Here is a 21,237-nt window from a genome sequence, read left to right as displayed (position 1 = left end):
GGTTACTGCAAAATCCCTATTCCCTCCCTACTAACCTGCTTTCTAGCTCCATTCTCCTGTTCAGGGGAACAAAAGAAGATCAGCTGGGAAGCTGGGAGGCCGCAGGGGCAGGGCCAGCCTATTTGTCAGTTCTCTGAACTACTCAAAATTTCCGCGACCAGTTCTCCACAACTTGCCAGAACTGGCTGAATACCAACTCTGCTCCAAATCAAAAAAAGAATGGCTTCACCAGAAGATCAAAGTTTTGGAATAACCCAATCGGGCCCAGATCTGAACCTAATTGAAAATATCTGGGTTGACCTGAATTGCGTGATCTTGCACTCTAACATGTTTGGAATGTTTTTGCAAAGAAGAATGGGCAAAAACTCCCAAGGCAGGATGTGCCATGCTCTTAGGTTCCTACAACAGAAGACTGCAGGGAAAGGTGCTTCAACAAAGTATTTATTTGGTTTAGGTTTAGGTTTAGGTTTAGGTTTAGGTTTAGGTTTATTGGTTTTGTATGCCGCCCACTCCCGAAGAACTCCGGGCGGCTCACAATAAACAGGGGAGGGAATAAATAAGACAATACAAACAATTTTAAAATCCACAACAGTCACAATTAAGACGGGGCTGGGTGCTTTAACAGCCCCCAGCCTGCCGGAACAGCCAGGACTTAGTAGCTTTACGGAAGGCCGGGAGGGTAGTAAGGGTCCGGATCTCCACTGGGAGCTCGTTCCAGAGGGCCGGAGCAGCAACAGAGAAGGCTCTCCCCTGGGGGGTCGCCAGCCGGCATTGGCTGCCAGATGGAACCCGGAAAAGGCCAAGCCTGTGCGATCGAATTGGTCTTTGGGAGGTAATTGGCAGGAGACGGTCTCTCAGGTACCCAGGTCTGATGCCATGTAGGGCTTTATAAGTAACAACAATTTAAGGGTATGCACATTTATGCAACCACATTTACTGTGTTTTATTTTTATTTTTTGTCAGTTTGTTTTTCAATTGGATTGTACAGCTTTTATGTTATATTAAAGGTGGGGGGAAATCAAAATTACAAAAGTATGCATTAGTAAGATCTTCTAAATTTAAACAGTGCTTTTTCAAGAGGCAGCTGGACTTTCTGGTTTTTCTTTGAAGATGTTTCACTTCTCATCCAAGAAGCTTCTTCAGCTCTGACTGGAGCTCTTCCCCACCATCCAGTCAGAGCTGAAGAAGCTTCTTGGATGAGAAGCAAGATAACTTCAAAGAAAAACCAGAAAGTCCAGTTGCCTCTTGAAAAAGAACTTTTGGGACATTGAAATTAGAATAATAGATCTCCTATATCTTCTGATTAAATGTGACCAATTTACATCAAGCTGCATCAAATGCTTTGTAGTTAAGGATATTAAGGTTTAGGATCATTATTTGAAGAACTATAGAGAGGCTCGAAGCTCATCTTAAGAAATCCTGTTAACTCATGAACCTCTACGAGCAATTTGAACAGTACTTGGGACATGCCTTTTTCAAGGCTGTGTAAAGTAAATCTGTAATAAGTTTCTTTAACTCTATGTTCATAACTAGCACACAATCCTTTAATGGAGGAGACTCAAATATATATTCCTCAAGCCTTCTATGACTTATAGTAGTCCCTCCTTCCCAATTGGGATGCCCTCAAAGAGCTAGATTACAAGTTTTAGCATTTCATACAACTGACTGTACTGGCTGGTGCTGACAAGACCTAAGGACAAACACAATGCTATTGCAGTGGTCAGATCTGAATTTTGAGACCATCTAAAGAACACGATCACAAAGTGGTTGTTATGATGATGTGGCCTATCACAAAACACCTCTATATCAAAATGGAACAAAATGGACAAAGGTTTCCATCACTCTCCTATTTATTGTCCAAGAGTGCATGGGGTCAATATCAGGGCTCTCCAACCTTGGCCACTTTAAGCCTGGCAGACTTCCACTCCCAGAAATTCTGGGAGTGGAAGTCCGCCAGACTTAAAGGGCCAAGGTTGGAGACTCCTGGTCTACATGATGCCTAAAAAGAGGCATTGTGACAAACACAGATCATGTTTGATGTCAGTACTTCGTTTTGTTGCATGCAGGCATCCCCTTGTATTTATTTTTCAGTTACAGAAATCTACAAAACTAAATTTTAAGGGAGTTTGCCAGATTCTGAAGGATTTGCCACTAGACCAACTACTGCTTCTCAGCAAAGCATTGGGGATCAGAGCAGGGTGAGTTGCGGCTGCCACTACTATCGATTTGCTCAGGGATGTGCTGCAGGCACATGGGCGTCTTCACAAAAAAATAAGATGGCGGCACCTATGGCGCTGCTGATAGAACCAGTTCGGGGGGGCGTGGCTGGCCGAGTTACTACCTACTCGGTGAAACGGTCCAAAATGGTAGAAATCCACCTCTGGATTAAAGGAACTCAGGACTTTTCCTTAACTTAGTTTGTTAGTTAATTCACTAGGAAGAAGAAACTGTTCTTCTAACATGGTACTTAGCATAAACAGACCATTTTTTAAAAAGGTAAAAATGGCCCTGTGTTTTCTTATTAAGCAAACTGCTGATTTTTAAAATTAGTAAAAAATCATGACTTATATTAAATCGTTTTCCTGTGATTTTCAGTATTATATTTCCTACAACTGAAGAGTATGTGTCTCTTTTTAGCAAGAAGGAGTTATGTGATGATGATAATTATTTCATGAAACAGTTCAGCACTAGAAAGCAGGGCAGAACATCTCTAGCTTTCTTCTGCCAGTTATGAGTATCTTGCACGGTAAGAAGCATAGATCATTATGCAAAGGGGCTTCCTCCAGGCCCCTGCAATAATTTTTCCTCTGGGATTTCCACAGGAAGACAAGAACTCAGCTACAGCAGGTGAAATACTTTAGTGCAGATACACAGCAATTTAGCCCTGGCTAAGAATCTATTGCTCTAGGAAGGTAAACTAGTCAAGATTATAATTCTATGTTGCCTTTTCTTGTCCTTTTGTAAGAGGTATTTTCTCTCTCCCTTTGTAACTAGGCCAACATCTTTATCAAATTCAGTGGCAAATCTGTATAGATTTAAAGAACAGTGGATGAATTTTAAAGATTCATTAACAATGTTAACTGTTCAACAGGCCTTCATTACAGCCTCAATTTGGAACTGAGGAATGCTCAATCCATGGTTCATTGGAGGGCAAAAAAAAGCACCCCTCCTCACTTACTAACTTTTTAATATGTGTATGGTAAAATTCCTCCTTCTACCAATTATAGAATTTGAATGCTTAATACCTTCTCAGTATTTAACCAACCTTTCCCAATGTTATACCCACCCAGATGTGTACTGTAATTTCGGGAGCTATAATCTAAACATTCAATTATCAAACAACTTTTCCATACTAGTTCCTTATGGAATTCTCTAATATCTCCAAGCCATTGATAAATCTTCCACACATTGCTGTTACTTTATCACAACCTCATAAGTCATTGTGAAAATTCTACGAAAGAGCAAAATAGAAAGCAAATCTCCCAACTGAATGCCACATATTGTAGCTTTCTGATGAAAAAGGTTAGCATTTCAATAGTAAATTTCTTTTACTCATTTTAAACAAAATCAAATGTTGGTGGATTGCAATACAGCAAGTCGTTCAGCTATTTTCATTTGTAGTTGGGTATAGTTTGTCTACATAAGCATACTTTTTGGCAAAAAGATGAAATCTTCCCATTTTGACTTATACCAAACAACAACTAAAACATAATCAGGTTTTTTTTAAGAAGTCGTAATATAAATCACTGCTCTAGCTTTTGTTAGATGAATCTTTCCTTCGGTGGCTTAGGAAACATCATTATGCCCTACTATATTTATTATGTTGACAAATGAATGCAATCACAGTTTAGCTTTATCAAATGAAGATGTTATGAAATATACTTTATATTTAGGGATGAGCATTTATAAATACACATTCCTACTATGTGCATGAAAACATATCCTTCTTTAGAGTCAGACTAAAATAACAGTCCTCTAAAGCCTTATCTATCTAGTCATGACTATCCATGAAATCACATAACTCAGTAGCATGGCAGCTTGAATAAACTTTAAATTCAATTATTGCTTCAAATCCCTCCTCTTATAAATGCAGGATATTTACCAAATCCCCTGGAATAGGCCGATAAGCCTCATTAGAATTAGACATCCAATTCTACTCAAAATCAAAGACAAAGGTAGGTCAAGAGTTCAGCAACGTCTTTTAAACAAAATTACATAATCTCTTAATTGTTAATTTTTCAAATATTAACCATGACTGGAAAAGTGACAAATACTGTATCTCTGAAATTGTTTCAGTCAATTTAAGCTTCAGTAGTCCCTTCCAGTTCTGTGTTTCTATTATTCCTTGAATTAACCATTACATTTTATTTCTAAATTCAGATTCCAATATTCTACTTTAACTCTCACTCAGTTTTCCTCTCCAGAAAACATGTACACCATGCTTTCTCTCAAGTCAGGCCATTCTTCTTCAGATGTATTAAGACTTTATCCACTACAATAGATATGTTTTGGCTTCTGCTATGAATATTTGAAATTTCAAATTCTGTAAAATTGCTGTAAAAGTACTCAGTCACATGGCCTCATTCTGTATCTTCTGAACTGGAGGATAAAGAGTTTAAGCATGTCATCTAAATCCAATCCAAAGATTAGCAGCAGTTCCTATTTTCAATATCAAGACTCAGACTTGTTCCATATATCCAGAGGGATCATCCACATTAACAGTGAAGCAAAGACTCTGTGAATAAGAAATCATATAGTAGAGCTGATGAGAGGGCATCTAGAAAAGGCCCAGCTATATTTGCTTGGTGTTAAATTGCATAAGTACCCCACAAGATAGGGCTTTCAACTGTCTGACAAATGGCAATAGAATTCAGGGCTACTGGTGAAATTATATATTTATAACTACATAAAATTTTAATTAGATATGTTAGTTTATTGTGTTGTTGTTGCTTTTATTCATTAAACATGAAACTATATTATTATATTATACTACTGCTACTACTATTATTATTCTTTGTTCATTAAACATGAAATTCAGTCAACTGAACATTTAAAAATTTGCCACAAATTATTATTATTATTATTATACAATTGTATCACAGCGGCCAGTTGTTTCGCCAGATTTGGCATTGATTACTAGTTGGGCCCCACCTAGGGTCCTAGGACGTCATAACGTATTTTCGTAATATGCGTGCAGATCCAAGCAGTACAGCTTTTTGCATTTGACTGATGGTGATTTTGTCAATTTTTAACTGTTTTAAATGTAATTCCAGTCAGTTGTTGTTGTTGTTGTTGTTATTATTATTATTATTATACAATTGTATCACAGCGGCCAGTTGTTTCGCCGGATTTGGCATTGGTTACTAGTCGGGCCCCACCCAGGGGCCTAGGACGTCGTAACGTATTTTCGTAATATGCGTGCAGATCCAAGCAGTGCGGCTTTTTGCATTTGACTGATGGTGATTTTGTCAATTTTTAACTGTTTTAAATGTAATTCCAGTGCTTTTGGTATAGCACCCAGTGTGCCAATTACCACTGGAATTATCACTGCTGGTTTGTGCCATAGTCGTTGAATTTTGATTTTTAAGTCCTGGTATCTTGCGATTTTTTCATGTTCCTTCTCGGCGACCCTGCTATCATCTGGTATTGCGATGTCTATGATTGTGACCTTATTTTTCTCAATCAGTGTGATGTCTGGTGTATTATGCGCCAGTATTTTGTCGGTTTGTATACGGAAATCCCACAAGATCTTGACCATCTGATTTTCGGTGACTTTTTCTGGCTGATGTTCCCACCAGTTTTTTGCTGTTTTGATATTATAATTTTTGCACAAATTCCAATGGATCATTTGTGCTACTGAATTGTGCCGCAATTTATAATCAGTCTGCGCGATTTTTTTACAGCAGCTGAGTATGTGATCAACAGTTTCATCAGCTTCTTTGCAAAGTCTGCATTTGGCATCATCAGAGGATTTTTCGATTTTGGCCTTAATGGCATTTGTGCGGATAGCTTGTTCTTGCACAGCCAGGATTAGTGACTCTGTTTCTTTCTTTAATGTACCTGTTGTTAACCATAACCAAGTCTGTTCACTGTCCACTTTATCTTTTATTTTTTCCAGAAATTGGCCAAAATAAAATGAATTATTATTATTATTATTAATAATAATAATAATAATAAAAATAACGTTAAACTTTGGTGAGATTCACAGCCTTTAGGGCTGGTTGGTAGCTCAACAACTCGAGACCTAACCAAGGACCTAGGAACTGTTAAGGTAACATCGGAGGATATAAGCTGTTCCAAGTAGGGTGGTTTTTTGTAGAATCAAAATGTTCAAGACTGAATTATTATTATTATTATTATTATTATTATTATTATTATATAGTTTATTCTCTAAACATGTAACTCAGTTAACTGAACATTCAAAAACGCATCACAAATACCATTGACTGGTGCTAATGGTTGTTTTGGGCTTCTTCCTAGTCCTAGGTGGTGGTTGTGTTGTTGTTGTTGTTGCTATTCTGCTACTACTATTACTATTATTATTACTACTATTATTATTATATTTTGTTGCATAGTCAGCCAGATATTCAGACTGGAATTTGGCATTTTTATCCATCTATTGAGTCCTGCCCAAGGATTGGTAGATGTGGATATTTGATAGTGTTACAGATATCGTCACAGAATGTAAGCTGTTCTGAGTAAGGCTGCTTTTTGCAATTGACTGACAGTGATTTTATTAATGCCAGTTGTGATCAAGGGATGCACCAGTTGTTTTGGATTGCACCCAAAGCGCCTATTACTATTATTATTTCCTTTCCCAGTAACTAATTGTTACATTAAACTATTTCTCCCTTTACTATACTTTTCTTAATGTAAAGATTTGTTGGACTGTAATAAACATCTGATTTGAACAGTAAAGCAAATATGGATGCATATATAAAATCATCCCTACCTTCAAAGAGAAAGAAAAATGTGAACCTTGCTATTGTACGACTATACTAGTTTGCAGTGACTTTTCTACACATACCCACACACACAAGTATTATTTAAAAATAATATTTGCCTTCATTTTATGCATATAGTGAAAAGGGATGAAGTATCTAGCCACATTTATGAAGAGATTAATTGGCTAATGAATGATGATGCATATTGCATCGTCAAACAGCACTTTTTCTATTCAGTTTTCTATACAGGTAGTTCTCAAGTAATGACCACAATTGAGCCCAAAATTTCTGTTGTTAAGTGAGACAACATTTGTTACTTGAGTTTTGCCCCATTTTACAACATTTCTTTAAGTTATTAAGTGAATCATTGTAGTAGTTAAGTTAGTAACCTGGCTATTGTGAATCTGGCGTCCCCATTGACCTTGCTGTCAGAAGGCCACAAAAGCTGATTACGGTCATAAATATGAACCAGTTGCCAAGCATCTGAATTTTGATGGTCATGTCATTTTTTTCAATTTCTTTCATTTTTACAAAAATGAACTTTTGTAAGTCAAAGATTACCTTTGACTTATTTGAAACAATGGACTAATTTTATTTATAGTTCAAGATGGAAAACATAGGTCTCTCCCCTTATGTCATTATGATAAAGGACAAATAGGCTGGGCTAAGAGACAGCAACTGACTGAATAATCTCCATGTTGTGAAGGCCCTCTCCAGTTCTACTATTAATACAACATGTTAACCTTTTGTTCATATATACATTTCTCAAGAAAGTTTCGGAGATCCTAAGTTTGCTACTTGCATCTGGATGACTTGCCAAAGTCTATTCTGACTTTGCTCAAAAACATTTATTCTTTTTCCCCACTGTATTTCTGCAAGTGAAACACTTCATTTTATTCAGAGACAATTTAAAATTTGTACAATTATAAATAACTGTATAATAATAGAAATATAAACACAACCTAAAATAATTTAATGTTTTATCTCTAAATTTAACAGATATACATGTGTAAAATACATTTCTAAAAATTTATGTTCTAAGGAAATAAGAGAAAAAGTGGAAAAACAGAAATGTATCGGTAAGGAAAAGCTTGTTTTTAAAGGGCAATATAACACCACCATCACTACACCCCATAAAAGTAAAGGAGATATTAATTATGCCCTTTGCCCAATAATTTTTGGCAATTACCTTTAAGTTATTACACTGTAATATAAGATACAGATCATGAAATGGACTGGAGATGCTAAACAGCAAAATAGATTGGAGACAACTTACTATAGAACAGTGTGTTATCCTACACAAATGCAAACACAGACACAAACAATTTCCCATTTATATTTAAGGGGGGAAAAACCCAAATTGCTCTACTTTGATTCCAGTCCTCTAAAGAAACCTCACTAAATAAGACTTCTAAGTTAAATGCCCATGGCATATTTCTGTTAAAAGTCAATAGCAATTTGTTCTCCAATGTTTGCTGTCTATGAATGCAGGCTTTCAAAAGAAAAGTATTACACAATCAAGACTGCAATTAACTAAATAGCTCTTACAACAGAAGCCCCACCCCTTTCCGTCCTTTTAATGAAGCACCCACTAAAAGCAGCAGAAAAATACGTAATGGCTGAAAAGCCGAAAGAGAATGTAAATGTTTATTTATTTATCAAATTTATATGGCAACTCCGGGCAACATATAATTTTTCATCTTAAACATCATGTTTTATTTTATGCCAGAACAACCCACAAATAAGCATTATTTTGAAAAAGTTTGTCCAAGTCCAAGTAAACAAGCTGCAGTTACAATTAAATTAAGGGAACTCATCTGATTGACTTCCTCAGCCTAGCCTGCCATGCCATTCCTTATGTCATCACAGCTACATGCTGAATTTTACAAAATTACAATAATCTTCCTGTAAAATTTACCCAGGTGTCCAATTCTTTCAGAAGCACAAGTCCAAGTAGTAAGGGTCTACCTAATTTGGCCCCAGAGGTTCCCAGGCATAGGTCACTTCTGCTGGAACCATCAGCCAAAAAATTGTATGTTCACATATGTGAGAAGACAACCTGAGAAACCTCTCAAGCAATTAGGTTGAGCTGTGCAGAAAATATGCTTTCAAAGAACAAGGAAGGGAGCAACTTCAAGGATTTTGTTTGTTTGTTTGCATCAAAGCACACCATAAAACATCCATTCAAATGCCCTGAAAAGCCAAATTAACATTGTCCCTATTATTGGGTATCCTTACAAAACATTATTTTAAAATATACATGACAAAGTACAAATAAACATATTAGTAATTAGTATTAGTAAACTGGAGATTTCCTGTGCCTCCAATGCCTTTCCAATGTAAGGGCCTGAAATGGGGATAGAAATAGGGAAACTTCTTTTGGGGGAGTGGGAGAGGGAGAAAGAGTAAAGATAATTTTTAAAAAATCAGGAATCATATTTTTGAAATCTTCATTTCTCTAAGTTCTTCTCCTGCACATCTGCCAAGGACCAAAACCAACCATCTAGATCACAAAGTACAAATGGAATCCAGCCATAATTAAAAAAACATTCACTATAATTAAAATTAAACTATATGGTCAGAAAAGTAAGCAGCATTAAAAAATTTTTTAAAAAGAATCCCATATATTTGTAAAAAAACCTTGGCCGGTGGGAGAATTCCAATTACTTCCAAGATAGTTTACAATATAAAACAAAAAATTGAGATTAGGCAAAAACAGAATCCAAGTTTTACTGTAATAAAACAAGATTTCCTCAGCAGCTATAATGGGATCATTGTTTCATATGCTTCCCTGTCATTCAGTTTCATAAAAGAAAGCTGATGTCATCTCATGGTTATTAGGAGGGTATTCTCATTCATGTGCTAGGGGTAATATCAGGTATTGATTTGATGTGTATATTTTCTATTAACTGTTATGTATATATTGAATTGTGTTGGTCTGTACAACTGCTTAAAGTCATGTGGTTCAAGTGGCATACAAATCTTATATACATAAATGTCCCAGAAACTCCATGTTCAGTTTAATCTTAGCCATATGGCAACTGGATGGTTTTTAATAATGTTTCTAATTTATCATCATCATAATATCACCTAATACACTATTATTAAATTGGCAATGTATAATTTTCATACATTATGAAAATAAATAATCATGAATGCTATACCTTGCATATCAACTAGTTGAAGACCTAAGGAAAAGCATACAAAAAATTATATCAAAATGTTTAAAATGTATTTGCAGCCCTTATTTATAGCACTGTACAGGTTTTCAAATTATAATCAGTTGTTACCCCTTTTGAAAAGAAAATACAGCAAAAATATCTAATAAAATATATTATTATATTAAGCCTAGCAAAAATAACACTTACAGTTAATGCTAACACTAGCAGTAGACAAAAGAGTTTTCCTCTTCCATCCCCACCCAAGCTACAAGAACATACCACAGCTTTTACCCAATGAAAATGGCACTTTGCATCCATGTATTCTGGTGGAGTAGGGGCGTGACCAGCTGCTGATACTAGATCCATTTTTCTCTGAGAAAAATCAGTGGAGACACTGAAGGGACACAACCATCATGTGTGAAATCACTGGATGGTGGCAGAAATTCTTTGAAAGATAATCTAGAAAAAAAAACACCTCTCCAAAGACTAATGCATCTATAGCCAAATGAGTATAGACAGATGTTTGTGGGGGGAGGGGGGATAGAGAAAGGGGGGGGGGAATTACATTTTTTATTTATTTTTCCCCAAGTCACCAATCACACCAACTGAAAATTTAAATCTCATAATGCTGACCTACATATCTGGAACAAAGCAGTTTATTTCTCAGGAAATATGGTCTTTATAAAATTCTTTCTTTCTATGCTTGATGAAAATGAATTAATTTATAAATTTATGAAAACAGAGGAAGAATATTTTTTTTCCCTTTCATAGGTATTTGGAGGTTTTTCACCATCTAATTGTTAGAAATGTGACATGGACTGCAAAACATGGCACCACCGAAATGAAGAGCAGGAAGCCCATCCTTTTTCTCTTTCCAAGATCCACACCTACTGCAGTACCAATAGCATGTAATTCGCCATCACCCTCAGACAATTAAAATGAGCTTTCCAAACAGAAAACCAAATGGTCCAGACTTTGGAGAGAAAGAAAAGAATACCAGAAAGAAAAGAATAGGAAGCGAAAACCAAGACACCATTAAAATGTAAAATGACTCATTTGGGAAACAGAAAAAAATGTTTAAAAGAGGCACACGCACGTGAAAATCACATCCCACTCTGTATTCCTGTAAATGAATGAAATTGAAACAATGCTATGCTTTTCAAAGCCCTTCCTAAACCTCTGCCGCTTCTCATGCAACTACATCTACCCTTGAGGGTCTCGGAGACACACCCCTCCTGCCCCATTTTGTACTGCGAGAATCTCCATTGAGTGTCGGGCTTACAATACACCAAGAAAGAAAAGCGCTAATTTGCAGAGCAGAGACAGGTGGCGAGTGCGTATTGGCAATAAGGCTCCTCTACTCCGAAGAAGGAGTGCGGTTAAAGGAGGCAAGGAGAGATAAGCTGCTCCAAATGCCACGGGCTAAGAGGCGGCAGCGGTAACAGTAACGATAAAGACGGAGCGAAGGTGTCTATCCGCCGACCTTCCGCTCCGCTTGAATTACGCAGGGATCTAAAGCCCGTTGACTCCCGAGCTATTTTATCTGCACCACACCTCCGTTTCCAGCCATTGCCGGAGCAATCGCTGCGTAACCGCACGCACCTGTGCGTTCCACGCACCCCACCCGGCCATCCCCCGATCCCCCAACGCTTGGAAAGTCTGAAGGCCCCGGGTGTACCTTCCCCGGCTGGAAGCAGCCGGCACCCCTGTGGGGAACCCTACCTGGTGCTGCGGCTGCTAACTCTGCTGCAAGGAGAGCTCGCTGGAAAGTCTCGCTCGCTAGAGCTGGGAGGAGGGGGAGTGACAGGAGAGAGGGAGCGACCGAAGAAGAACGCGCTTAACTAAAGCCGGGGACGCGCCTAAAGCTCCGGAACCTTCCCTAGAAGAAGCCGTACACGCGCGTTCGCGAAGGCCCACCCAATGCTGCCCGAGCGGGCTCGACCAAGCAGGCGCAAAAAGCTCGCCCGTGTCCTCTTTCATCAGACACCACCCTGCAGGCGTGTGCGCATGTGTCGAGTCCTTGCGCTTTTTCCCCTGCCCGTGTTCTTTGTCTCCTGTAGGAAAAGGGCTATTCTCCCCCCAAAAAAACCGAGTTGAGCGTGAGGATTGGGAAGAGATTAATCAAATAAAAATAGTAACCCGCTTCAATATACTTCGATATAACACGCCGAGACAGGGGTGTTTTCTGCGGTTTTTCAAGCTGGGGAAAGGCTGCTTTTAGTGACAGCTAAAAGGCCCTCGAAGGATGTTCCATGCAAACAATGGAAGCCAGCGAGACTCCTCTGGTTAAAGAGCAACAACTAAAAGGGAAAGTAAATCCTGAAAGGAGAGCAAGAATAGAAATGGGCTATACAGATCTCCTTATATGTATTGATAATAAACATTTTCATTTTGAAATAGGTTATGTTGTGCTTTTCTTTTTTTACGTTAACCATTAGCATTTTAATACTATTTTACTATATTTTGTTTTTCTGCATCGTAAAAAATATTAAGACACTAGAAAGGATGAATTATGAATAAGTTTCATAAAAGGTAGATTACAGCATCATTGGAAAGGCCTGGCAACCCTATTTTTACCAATCCTCATGGTGATCACTTTGCCCTGTCCTCAGCTCATGATTTATGTTCAGCCCTACTTTGCTACTTTCAGTAATGCAACTCAATCCTACATAACACTCAATCCTACATAAGCTGTCACAATTCTGCCACTGTGCTATCTACATACAATTAAAACTCTCCCGTATTGTATGTTTGTAACCTTCAATTGGGCAACAATTTTTAAATCAAGGTGCCTCAAATGGGCTAACTAAAAGAATGCATCCAATATCTGTGACCCCTGGGATTGAAATGAAAAGGATTTTCACGCCAGTTGTATTGGCGAAGTTATGGCGAATGCAACAATGCTGTACCACCCTGCAGCATCACGATCCTGCACTCACATGATCATGATTTCTGGTGGTCCCTGTCAGCTTCCCATAAGTAAAGTCAGGAGGGAAGACAGCAGGAATTTGAAACTCACACCCACTCCCACTGCCTTTCTGCCTCCCTGTGATCATTCAGTTTATCGGTTTAGGTAAGGAAGCATCCCCAAAAAGATGACCTAACAGATTATGGATCATCTAGACCTCTTTAAAATGGTACTTTAGCCACATCCCAGAGAACTATATGCTTTGGCCAGAATAATTTTGACTTTGGTACATTTCTGTTCCCAGGTGATATTGATATTAGGGAGCAATTTATACCTAGAAAGGAATTTCAGACAGTAATGAGAATGAGAATTTATTAACTAATCAATGGCCTCAGTAAATTCACTTGCCCAAACATATAGGCAAACCTACATGTTAGCAAGCCACAAAATAAAACCAACAACAGAAATCACAACTGTAAATCCCCAATAGGATATTCTATTTATATTCAGCAGGGTTCTGCTAAGGATAGTGTCAGAAAGGTCTCAGTCTAGCCTGTTATTGTCTGGGCATTCCTTATCTCCCACTTGACTGTGATAAATAAGATTTTTCTGCTTGAATATCTATGCCTTCTGAAAAATCATAATTAACATCTAAAATAACATAGAAAGAATAGTTTAAACACTATGGGTCCCTTTTGTTTTTTCTTTAATCCCTTATTTTATTTGTAGTTCATTTATAATTTGCTTTTAAAGTAAATGAACAATCATATTAATTATTATTAGTTTCCATTATTTGGCATAAACATTTGGGTACCAGTTTAGGTCCAGATATAAAAATATCATTTTTAGATATTTTAAATTCAGTTAGGTATACTCTAATAAGGTCATTGCTAGGCAACCCCTCGATATTTATTGATATCATTGTTAAATTGGTCTTGACAAAGTCCCCTTTGGTGAATTCATTCCTTGGTTTTCCCAGGTTTGATTTAGTGTGAGAAGGATTAGCTGGCAATCAAAGTTGCTGTTGCATAAGGAACGCCTGACTGTGGTTTGAAATATTGGCCCACAATCTTCAAGGAAGCTCCTTCTATAATACTTTATGAAGTATCTCAGTGTGACACTCAACAGGATGCTGTCTTTCAAAAAAGCATTGCCTGAACACTAAAGGTAAAGTCACCTTGAGGAAGAATATCATCAGGAAATTGATAACTACAAATTGGAAGCCCAACTATCTACATTGTGCACATCAGCTTTGGCCTTGAGCGTCTCTGCAACAGAGTATGCTGCTTCAGTGTGGGGCATATCTGCACATGTGTAACAAACTGATATCACGATTTGTCAATAAGCAATACGTTTAGTTACAAGTTATCTCAAATGTACACCAATGAGAAAATATATCCTCCCAGTGGCATTTCCCCACCTAAGATCAGGAGAGAAGAAGCAGGATGATGTTGAGAGAACTAAGCAAGAGAATGGTCCTTGATATCCTCCAAGCTCACCAACTCAAATCTAGGAACAGCTTTATGGAAAGAAAAAACATTATTGAAGGTACACAAGAACAAAACCAAATTAAAAGATGGAGGAAGGAGACCATTGAGCAAGGAATAACATTAAAGGGGGATATGGCTAAGGATTTCACCTCTCTTATACTACCTGAATAAGTTGAGAGTTGGAGTGCCTAAATGTAAAACCAATATGCTCAAGTGGAAGCTTTAGCAGACAACAACATGTTATGTGAATGTGGAGAGAAATGGAGCCTGGTCCAACGGCTGATATGCCGGCTACTACCAGAAACATGTACCGATAATGACTTATTTTGGGCCAATGACAAAGTCAAGAGGGTGGCTTCATTCTAGCAGTTTAAAGTTTAATCTAGACACAGAAGAAGAATTATTCAGTTAGATGATAAACAGCATTTAAAAATATTGAAACTTTCCATAATGTTATTTATTAATTGCTGTGATGCAACTTTAGTTCTCGTAATCATCTCTTTTCTATTAATTACTATAAGGTGTGCCAATAAGATGCTGAAAAACACCTCTCTTAATGTTTACCAAGCTCCCTGGTTCGCCTAATCTTTTTACACTATTTTAATTTTTCAAAATTATTTGAAAAGTTAGTGAAACTAATCAACTTTGCTTTCAGGGATGTGTCTGGTCCCATATATATTCTTAGGGCTCATCCTCATATCCCAATAACTGTAGCATAAATAGACACATGTAGCAAGTGTCTATTTTTAATGGACATATTTTTATAGCAATCATCTTTTTTTTTATTGGCAATCAGCTGAGAAAGTAGCTTAGCTGTAGCTGTTTAGGTTGCAATAGTAATATAGGAAAAGTATATTACTTCTCCTATATTACTTCTCCTTTTTCCAACAAAAGCCTTGACATCTTATTATGATGATATTGGAAATGTCCCAAAACCAAGACCTGAGATCTGGCAAGTTCCTATTGGCCTCAATGTCATTTTACCCTTAGTCAGTGGGCATGTTGTCCATGGTCATTTCAGCTTGGGCTCATATAGAGACCAAACATTACTGTTCACGTTTCTGCCAAGGCCTTGGTTGGTCTCTGTCAAATATGCTGTCTGGGCATTATGCACGCTCTTTAGGTACATATGTAGTCCTCTTTGGAAAACTAATGTCTTTTTTTTTAATTATATTTTTTAAAAACTGCACTAGATCCATCTTTAAAGAAAAATTATCAATCTGCCAATCTAATGTTGCAAACTGGGTTCTCCCAGTTCGGTCCAGATCAGGAGAACCAGTAGTGGTGGCAGCGGGAGGCTCCGCCCACCGGCCCAGATACTTCTGCACATGCACGCGAGCGCACACAAGTGAACCGGTAGTAAAAAGAATGGAAACCCACCACTGGTTGCAAAGGTTGATTTAAGCAAGGGATATGAGTTGGATCTACTAATGTGTGTTGTTGCTTCTTTCCCCAACTAGTTCATTAACAGAGTTGCTACTTTGCCAACAAGAGCTTTTGCATGACTGCATCTCCTACTAGTTCCATTACTCACAGGTTATAACATTTTACATACACATGCTAATTTCAGATGCTGCCAGCTTCATCCAAATTATTCCCTTGCCTAATTTACTAATTTGAAATATGAGTTAGTGTGAAATCATCTTTCTTTTCCTTCCTTCCTTCCTTCCTTCCTTCCTTCCTTCCTTCCTTCCTTCCTTTTTGGAACGAGAGGTCACAAGGGCAACTTAGAGGCATGAGGTGACATGGGAGGGAGCACTCAAATGCTCTTTGCAACTTCTTGCAAATGTGTCACTCAGGCCATTTCTGACATGGGAATAGCATGCTTCTGGAAGAATGGTAAACTCTGGTTAAGAAATAGCCCAGCTGACAAGTTGTGAGATAGAGGAGGAGCTTGGGATGATGCATAAGACAGTTTTCTCAATCTGCTGGACAGGTCCCTTCCAATTAACCCTGCACTATTCCATCTCTGCACCCAGTTAGCTCAACAATTTTGGGGTATTGCCAAAAGCCTACTTGACATATATTCAGAAATAGCCCATGTAACAGGACACTGGCATGGAGCAGCACCATATTAGTGACCTGTCACTTGGGCAACTTGAAAAATAATTAAATAGCTTATGCCCCAAATACCTATCAATTCATCCACTGCATCTCATCACTTGTTAAAGAGATTAGTTATATTTCTTATATGATAATAAATTATAATATTATATATAAAATTATTATAATAATATATAACATAAATGGTTTAAACTTCTATCCTCAAAACAACGCTATAGGACACCGCACATCATAACAACTAAACACAAGGACAATTTTTTCCTGAATGCCATCACTCTGCTTAACAACTAATTCCTACAACACTGTCAATAATTTACTAAGAGTATATTACTATTCTCTTCCTTTCTAGTATCTATCTCTCCACACTTATGACTATAACCATGTTGCTTGTATCTTTCAATTTATATTATTTTTATTGTTTCCTAGTACAATTTGATAGTGTATTAGTAACGACTATCGCTAAGTGTTGTATCTTTTTATTCTTGATGAATGTATTTTATTCTGTTATGTACACTGAGAGCATATGAATCAAAGACAAATTTCCTTGTGCGTCCAAACACACTTGGCCAATAAAGAATTCTATTCTATTCTATCATTTTTCATACTGATTTGTGAATTCTGAAGAAGAGGCAATACAATTGGAGGAATCAATCCTAATTTGTCCTGTAATCTAGTTAAGAAACACATTACTACATGTAAAACCTATTGGCAATTTTATTCAGAGCACAGCTATCCGGCAGCACAAATTATGCCAGTATTCCTTTCTGATAGCTCAAGGAATTGAAGAATACATATTAATACAGCCTTGAGGAAGAGCCTTAAGTGAAAGTGAAGAATGTAATAAATCTGAATGGTCTGATCCTGTCAAATTGATGCATATAGGTAAGAAAGTGGTTTTGATTATGTGTCATCCAATCAGTGTTATTAAGAGTAAACACTGATTTGATGACACATAATCAAAATCACTTTCTTACCTATATGCATCAATTTGATAGGATCAGACTATTCAGATTTTATTGTTATTATTACATAGACATTATTACATAGACCTTCTCTGGAACATTTCTCCTCAATTTGGCTCTTCAGGTCTTGCAACAGTGAATCCATCATTGCAATAATTCACCTTGTTGCTAGTTGTTCTCTTCTTCTCTTTCCTTCCAACTTTCCCAGCGTTATGGACTTCTTGTGGGAACTGGATATTGTGTCCATTATCTGTGCATAATGTGTCCAAAATATGATAATCTGAGCCTAGTCCTATGTGCCTCAATGGGAATTCTGACCTGTTCAATGATACCATAGCATGTTTTCTTGGCTTAATGGGGCAGATAATTCTCATTTAACAACTATAATTGGGACCTGAACTTCACTAAGCAATGTGGTCGTAAAGCATGACATCACATGGCTGTGTTGCTTAGCAACAGTTGTGGTAGATCCTGGTTATCTTTGTTAAGCAGAGCATGAGCATTATTTCCAATATCCTGCCAGCATCTCTATTGACTTTACTTGTGGGAAGCCATCACATGATTGTGATTGCAGAAAGTTATAATGGTCAGGATCTAGGCAAGTTGTTAAGGTCCCAAATCATGATTATGTGACTGCAGGGACATTGCAAATGGCCTGAATTTTGAGGACCAGTCATAAGTACCACTTACACTGCCCTGTCATGTTTCGATGATTATTAAATGAGTGATTGCTAACCTGTACTCTTAGGGATCTTCTCCAACACCAAAGCTCAAAATTCTCAATGTAGTATAAAAGCTCACAACAAATGGACAGGCTCAGCAATAGTTTCAACTGGGAAATTATTAACATTTTAGACCACACCAAATCCAAAAACTTCCTAAGAAATTCTTGAAAGCCTGACATTCAGACTTACAACCACAATTGAGCTCAAAATGTATGTTGTTAAGTGAAACATTTTAAAGTGGGTTTTTGCCCCATTTTATGACTTTTCTTGCCACAGTTCTTAAGTGAATCACTGCAGTTGATAAGTTAGCAACCTGGTTGTTAAATGAAGCTGGCTTCCCCATTGACTTTGTTTGTGAAATGGTTGCAAAAGGTGATCACATTTGGAGCAAATGCTCATAAATATTAACCTGCTGCCAAGCATCTGAATTTTGATCACACGATCATGGGGATGCTATAACCGTCAGAACTGTGAAAAATGCTCATAAGACACATTTTTCAATGCCATTGTAACTTTGAACAGTCCATAAATGAACTGTTGTTGAGGAGTACCTGTATATCCCTTCCAGCAGCCAATATACTCAGATAAGCAAGGATCAACGTTAGACAAACAGCCAGACAGAAAACAATACTCAAGGAACAACCAAGGAGGAAACTACACCTCCACCAAACTGACAGGGCCAGCTACTAAGAGGCAGCACACCCCACACTCATTTGCATTGATGATGTTACCTAGTTGGTAATGAAATGTCTGCAAGCAAACAACTTCAGCAAACAAGAATTGAACACCTCAATGTTCTTTTTACCCTTCAGCAAAGCAAAACATTGTCTGCACAGTTCTGATTGTTGTAGATACAGGCATATCTCAGTATATTTTCCAAAAGCCATATGAGTACCCTATCAAGCTATTCTATGACATGTCTCTTGATTGCTAGTTCCTTTCCTGTGAGTAATCATTTCCAAAAGACCACTTTAGTAAATTCTCTGTTAATTCTAAGATTGGGTTCTATTTAATCTTAGTCCCAATTTTTCACCATCCTTCATGATTTCAATACTAGTTCCTACGTTATTTGTATTTTCAACTAATAGAGTAATATCAGAATAGTAGTCTTTCTCAAATTTTAAAAGTACACCCATTTTGTTCCAATTCAGGTTCCCTTAATATTTTCAGCATGCAGATGAATAAATAAGGAAAGCAAATACACAACTTTATTACCCTCCTTATTGCATAGAATCAGTCTATTGTGTTCTGTCTGGACTGTGGCTTCCCAACCACTGTAAAATATTTCTTATGAAAATGAGAAATTCTGGAATTCCAGTTAATTGAGGAATATTTATTTATTTATTTATTTTGTCAAACATGTACAAGATAACAAGTATAAGTATAAACATGGACATGAACACAGGAAATGGGTGTGAATAAATGGGGAGAGTAGGACAGGGACAGTAGGCCCGCTGTTGCACATATGCACGCACGCTCATAGTCCTTGTGGGAATGGGGTGAGGTCCACAGTAGAAAGTTAAAGTTATGGGGGTTTGAGGATGTAACACCAGAGTCAGGTAGTGTATTCCAGGCATTGACCACTCTATTGCTGAAGTCATATTTTCTGAAATCGAGTTTGAAGCAGTTTACCTTGAGTTGGTATCTATTGTTTGCCCGTTTATTATTGCAGTTGAAGCTGAAATAATCATTGATAGGTAGGATGTTGTAGCAGCAATTTTGTGTACTATGCTTAGGTAAGACTGTAGGCGGCATAGTTCTAGGTTGTCCAAGGCCAAAATTTCAAGCATCAGGTATTCTATTGTGAGCAGAGGAGTGGAGTACTCTTCTTGTGAAATACTTCTGGACTACATTAATTGTATTAATGTCCGATATACAGTGTGCATTCCATGTAGATGAGCTGTATTCGAGAATTGGTCTGGCAAAGATTTTGTATGCCCTAGTTTGCAGTACAATGTTACTGGAGAAGAAATTTCGTAAAATTAGGTTAACAACTCTTAATGCCTTTTTGGCAATGCTGTTACAGTGAGCTCTGTGACTTAGATCATTTGAGATGAGTACTCCAAGGTCCTTGACAGAGTGCGGGTCATCTATGAGGTTGAATCCACCCAGCTTGTATTTGGTGTTCTGATTTTTGTTGCCAATGTGTAAGACAAAACATTCGTTGGTTGAGATTTGGAGTTGCCAATTGTTCGAGCATTCTGACACATAGTCAAGGTCGCTTTGTAGGGCAGCAATATTGTCGGTGGTATTAAATAGTTTTACATCATCAGCGAAGAGGACATAGCTGCTTATAATATGATTGCAAAGGTCATTTATGTAAAGCAGAAAGAGTGTGGGTCCTAAAACGCTGCCTTGGGGGACTTCGCTGTTAACTGGCGCAGGGTTTGATAGGGCACTCCCTGTTTTGACTACTTGTTGCCTGTTTGACAAGAATGCAGCTATCCACTTGTGCAGGGATCTAGAAATGCCGTAAGAGCTTGGTTTTAACCGTAGTTTGTCTTGATATACCACAGCTTCATATTTAATGAAACACATATTGATTGTGTGGTTCTTGGTTTTGTTCTTTGATTTTGTTTTTCAGCTTTCTGTTATCCAATATGCCTCAGCAATAATGAATCTTGTCCTTCAGCTATTCCTAAAGTTATCTTAAACATCTGGCATCTCTCTTTCCAGGAAGGACCGTAATCTGACTTGAATGATCTGAAGCATCATTTTGCTAGCAAATAAAATTAAGAATATTGTATGATGAATTGAACTCAATTAAACCTCCTTTCTTTGGTACAAAACACAAACGGATCTCTTTCAATGGCCATTGCCACTATGTCATTCTCTAGATTTGGCTATTTCATGAATTCCATGATTTTTGTAGCCTTCCAACTTGGTAATGACTGGCGTATTTATCTAACTTCATCGTCTATCATTAGAAGTAAATAAAAAAATCCTTTTTTTAATGTTCCTCCTGCCCAGAATTTCATTATAC

General features: G+C 37.5%; 1 protein-coding gene across 18 annotated transcripts in view; it reads right to left on the bottom strand.

Moving 5' to 3' along the window:
- Nucleotides 1-12,058, bottom strand: part of MAPT (microtubule associated protein tau) — an 86,759-nt gene extending 74,701 nt beyond the window's left edge. For all 18 annotated transcript variants that reach the window (XR_004256940.1, XM_032236875.1, XM_032236879.1 and 15 more), the window contains exon 1: nt 11,828-12,058. The gene's annotated coding sequence lies outside the window, so the exon portion shown is untranslated. The remainder of the gene's footprint in view (nt 1-11,827) is intronic.
- Nucleotides 12,059-21,237: the final 9,179 nt, after the last annotated feature.

The sequence above is a fragment of the Thamnophis elegans genome, chromosome Z (genome assembly GCF_009769535.1).
Source record: "Thamnophis elegans isolate rThaEle1 chromosome Z, rThaEle1.pri, whole genome shotgun sequence".
NCBI classification, from domain to species: Eukaryota; Metazoa; Chordata; class Lepidosauria; order Squamata; family Colubridae; genus Thamnophis; species Thamnophis elegans.
Note: the sequence above shows the minus strand (reverse complement) of the source record. Positions and strands in the feature narration are given on the sequence as shown.